General features: G+C 32.6%; 1 non-coding gene across 1 annotated transcript; it reads left to right on the top strand.

Annotated features, from left to right (window-relative positions):
- Window positions 1–208: 208 nt before the first annotated feature.
- On the top strand, window positions 209–281 carry TRNAV-CAC (transfer RNA valine (anticodon CAC)). The gene has a single exon. It is a non-coding gene; the product is annotated as a tRNA-Val (tRNA).
- Window positions 282–5540: the final 5259 nt, after the last annotated feature.

Here is a 5540-nt window from a genome sequence, read left to right as displayed (position 1 = left end):
CCGTACCTACTTAAGGATTAAAACCATTCAGTCTGGAGTTAATTAGGGCTCAGATTATATGCTCGACGAATGTGTCCTTTTGACAAAATTTCTGTAATTTGTTTCAACAACTGACACAGCTTATTTTTAATATTTTTTTCCCATTTCTTTCCTTAACTTTATCATAATCTATATGAGTTATAAGATATTTCTCCCGTTTTCTTAGCGTGCCTTCGTGGTGTAGTGGTCTGCATGCTGGACGCACATTCCAGAGGTCCGTGGTTTAATTCCCGGCGAAGGCGTTGCTCATTTTTTCAATCTCTCTTGCTTCCAATTAACTTAATACGATATTGTATAAGGTATTTCTCCCGCCTTCTTGGCATGCGTTCGGGGTATGATGGTCTGCACATTGGGCGCGTTTTCCAGAGGTCCGAGTTTCTATTCCCGGGGAAGGCTTTGCACATTTTTCATCACTACTGCTTTAAAAATATGCCTAATGTCTGTACAACTGAAATTCAAAAATTTGTCCAAAATTCTTGAGGCCTGTGACTAATCTACATAAATCATCTACATAAATCTACATAAATGTTATATTAAACACTAAATTTGTTGTATTTTAAATTTTAAGTAAGAGTATTTTGATATAAATCATGGTTAAAATTTTTAAATTATTCAACAACATTACGTACGTTCATCTTAATTTTTCTACCAACTATCCCATTTCCTTGTACCTTTGTTACAAACATGAAAATTTGACGAAACATAAAAATTAATTTCTTCAAATCTAATGCAGCTATGTTCCCAAAATTCAATTTATAAATGCATTTAATGACACGGAAGGTCACATCTATTAGCTGTCGGAAGAAAATCCTCCCATTTGCAATTTCGCCGTAAAGAAATAAATTCTGCTAATGCATATTCAATTACTTGAAACCGTTTTTTGCAAGCAAGAACAACCTAATAATTGCACTCTACTTTTGAATCGTGATGATGGGGAAGAATAATCAATGAACATTTTAATGAGTGTTCTCTCAAGTGGTTACTAAGGTTTTCTACCAAGAGGCACTTTCTGTGACGTAGAATTCCAAAGACGAATATGTTGTTAAATGCAGAATGTTTAGAAAACCTGCTTCAGTTTTAGTGACTCTCACTTTTTATCTATTTTTATGCACACTCTGCACAAAAAAAGGACAGTTCTATACTGCCGTTTTAATGGACCGATTAACGAAACTGAACTTGTGCTTTTTATGTCTCAAAGCGCGACTTAAGATATATATTAGTTTTATAAATAGCATTGTTCTTTTTGTTAAATGTATCGTAATTTGTTATTTACACAAATGCAACAATTCTTTATTTCCAAGGTATACTACAACTGTTTGAACTGTATCATATCATATGCACATCTATTTTTAACTGGCATAATATTTTCAATGTATTTTACCGGAAACATATTAGTCCATACTTTTGTATTCATCATTACTGTAATCTGCTGTAAACTACTGTATTTTTGTCATCCTATACGGGATTTTTATCGTACTGTATCGTATTTTTATCATATTATAATCTCTCTATAGTTATGTGTTTGGCTTCTCCTCAGGAGTTTACCCTCGCGCTGTGTCATGTATTAAGTATAATTATATATCACTTGTTAAAAGTCTTATGCAATAACACATATCATTTCTTAACTACATCGTATTATGTTAAATGTATCGTAACCTGTTTCTTACACAAATGCAACAGTTTTACTGCCAAGGTATACCACAATTGTTTGTAATCAATCATTCATTTTCAATTATGTACTCACGTATTTGAATTAGTGTTGTCTTAAGGGTTCTCTAGATCATGGTGGGCGTGGTGCTATACTAATTAACCGTATGGTAGAGGCATAGTGCCCACGTCCCCCGTTCCTTATCCTTATCCTTCTGAATGACATACCGAAGTTTTTCGATGCGACCCAAATTATGCATTGAATTTTGTAAAATTTGGTGAGACACTAACCGAGATATTTGAAAATTTACCTCCGCGCACTTTTTTTTACATTGCAAAAACTAATTCACATGACGAAATTCTTAATTTATAGTAACCTATTTTTTTACACGACCTTTTTCCATTGTGCACGAGCGGGAAAAAAGTTCATCTTTCATCGTTTAAAATAAATTTATCATAGTGTGTAAAGCACATAAGGAGTTATTGTCACTTAAAGTAATTACATACGATACAATAACACGCCGAACAAATATTAATTTAGAAATCAAACAGCAAAAATCAGCGTCATATTTTCAAATTTTCACAGGACTAGTTTCGATGGTTTTACCGAACCATCATCCGTCTGATTTTTGTTGTTTGACTTCTAAATTAACAATTATACGAAATTTCGAAAAACACAAATATATAAATTCACATCTATCTTTGGAAATTTTGAAAGTTTTTCCAGGTATGCACGTACTTTAAGCTGACGGTATAGGTTATGATTAAAAAATTGTTTTCGAATAATTTATATGCAATTACTAAAAGTTATAAATTCTTAAAGTAAATCAGAAAATATCTGTGATTTTTATTTGGATTGAACTTAAATTTCGAATTGCGAAAGGAGAAATAAAGTAAATTTATTAAAAAAGAGATATTAATACACGTATACCAAATTCAATTAACATTGAGGTGCTAAAATTTTTAAAGTTAACTTTTTAAAACTCGTAGATTCGAAATATGTAAAAAAACATCGGTTTCTCATTTCACAAAGAGTCCGATTTTGTGTCACAGTACCTAAATTAGAGCATATGTAAATCTAATATATATCCTAAGTCGCGGTTTCGAGACATAAAAAACTGCAAGTTAAATTTTATAAGTCGGTCCATTCAAGTACTAGAACGGGAGATATAGAACTGCCCCATTTTCTTTTTGCGCAAGGTGTACCTTCTAGCTGCAATGAATCTCTTACATCTTACTGCATCCAAAACATCAAATATGAGAATTTCTCACTAGGTCCAAAATATGCAAGACGAAACACACAAGATATTTTGCATTTTCAGTTCAACTAAATCTTCATTGCATACTCTGACTAGTTTAAATTATGTTTAGATCCGTAACGAATGATCCATAATGTTTAGATCCTTAATGAAGTAAAGCATTTAAATGAAAGATGCTGGGAAGATCAGGGAAGAAATCTTAACAACGATCACTACATAAAAATTTATCAGCTGGAAAATGAAAGCGTAATTATAGAAGTTTTAAATCTAGTAGAAAGATTAAATCTTTTTTTCTATAACAGAAAAAGTGAAAATATCACAAAAGCTTGAAAAGGAAATACAGCAAAAAAATGAAACTGCATTAAAATGAGAAATGCATTTTGTGCCACTAAACTATTAATCACGCGAGATTCCAAATATTTTTTCCAAAGTCATCATTAATATAAGTATACTAACAAATAATTTGTCTTAATGACTTTATTCTTAATATATGCTTTAAAAATTACACAATGCATGTTCGAGTAAATGATTCTCCTCTTGGCAGTAATAAAAGAATAATACGAAATGCAAATTAAACAAAACGCTTTTCTCCCATTTATTATCAAATACTAGATGATGAACGATTAAAGATTTTTACGGATCTCAACTTTTGGACTTCAATATTAATTCAAGTAAATGATTTTAATGTATAATGTAATGAACTTATTAGTTTTTATCTTGAGTCATGATATTAAACAATAAATTATAATACATATATCTGGTAGGAAGAAGAGCCTGAAATCTTCTGTTGAACAGCTTTGTAATGACGCTAATTCACACTACGAAAGCAAGCACACTTCAATGCCAAAAATTAAAATTCAGAAAGGTTTCAGATTATCTAAGTCGCGCTTTCGAGACATGAAAAATGCAAGTTAAATTTCGTCAATCGGCACAATAGAATGGGAGATGTAAAATTGCCCCCACCCCTTTTTGCGTAAGGTGTACTTCTATATTCATTAAATTCAACTTAAGTTAATGAGCGTAACTGTTGTTGAAAGCTCCCAGAAAAATGAATTATTACCTAAATTTGCTCTTTTCAGTCATACATTTAGTCAGAGTCATCAAAGAACGATGTTGTTAATGAAGAAGCTTTTTAACTGGCTGTTGATGAAGCAACAATGTCAAATGAAGCAATGGTCATAAAAGCAAAAACAAACCAATGATTTAGCATCAGTGACATACACTTTACTGATAATGACATCAGAGCGTATCAGATAATTTAGTTAAGACAAAACACAGAGAATTATCTATCGAAGCTCAGTTCCAGCTTTGATCCAGAAAATCACGTGAAATGAAATACAAATGTCTCATATATTAATTTCTGTACTGCCAACTTCTCGTATTGACGTGCTTACTTTCTATAAACGCCTACCAGCGGTTGAGTGGTAAAGTCGCTTTACATTGGTAGTTCGGTCCGGGGCTCAAATTCCGGCGAACGACCTGGCTGCATGGGCGTTTTTGTGATTTTTACCATGTGTAACGTATATTCGAACCACTTTCCCTTAAAGGTTCCTCCACGAAGGCAGCCATCCCCTTCGTGTGCTTTGCCATAATTAAGTAAACCAAACCAGACCAAGTCTTTCTATAAACACGCCAAATTATTAAACATTCAAACCGAATCCAAGCCCTAAGAGAAACTTGGAGCCATCGTTAATTCGTATACAATTTTAGGTAATGCCTAATGTAAGAATATCTAAGTTCGGATAATATTCAAAACATTCAAATAGTTTATTTAATGTGTGTAGTCTATAAACAAAGTCAGTAAAGCTGATTTTAATCTTAAAAAGGCGAAAAACGTAATGTGCGTTGTCTTCTCCACGGCATATCGCCTAAAGAAAAACGCGCTGCAGAATTTTCTATGCGAAACAATTACTCCAACTAAAATCGAAAAATGTTCTCATAATAGATGAATCTTGGGTATATTTAAATGACTGCAATGAAACGTTATCCATTTATTATCATCAAAGAGAAGAAAACAATCTTACATCATGGTTCAAAGAATCTAAAGAACGTTTTTAAAAGGGATTTATGATTGTTGGTGGGTTTTGATATAACGACAAATAAAAATTAAAGAGAGTGCAGAAAACTGTTGAGATCAACTCCACATATTATCAGGAACATATTTTATACCCAATTTTCAAATACGAAATACCTGCTCTTTACACACATTGTGATCAATCAGTAGAACTGCGTCAAGACAAAGAAATCAACAACAAGTCAGTATCTGCTGTTAGCTTCCTGGAAAAAATGGAACAAAATACGGGTATCGAGGCCATACCCTTCACTTATATCCCTACATTTTAATACTAAACATTCTGATCTACCAGCAACATATTTTTGCGCTTTTGGACTTTTAAAAAGGGGATTGTCCAAACGTCGGCCTACAACCTCCTTGGGCTTCGGAAAGCTATTCGAGAGCTAATGGGATAAAATACCTCTTCCGATACTAAAAATGGCTTTATTGTCTTCGAAATTATGGGGGAGAAAGATCGTGCAGAACAAGGTTTATTAAATGGAACATTTAAAATACAAAAGGTTTAGGTAAAATACTTCTAT

This window comes from Stegodyphus dumicola, chromosome 6 (assembly GCF_044657685.1).
Source record: "Stegodyphus dumicola isolate Sdum_Otavi_A_Nest chromosome 6, ASM4465768v1".
NCBI lineage: Eukaryota > Metazoa > Arthropoda > Arachnida > Araneae > Eresidae > Stegodyphus > Stegodyphus dumicola.
Note: the sequence above shows the minus strand (reverse complement) of the source record. Positions and strands in the feature narration are given on the sequence as shown.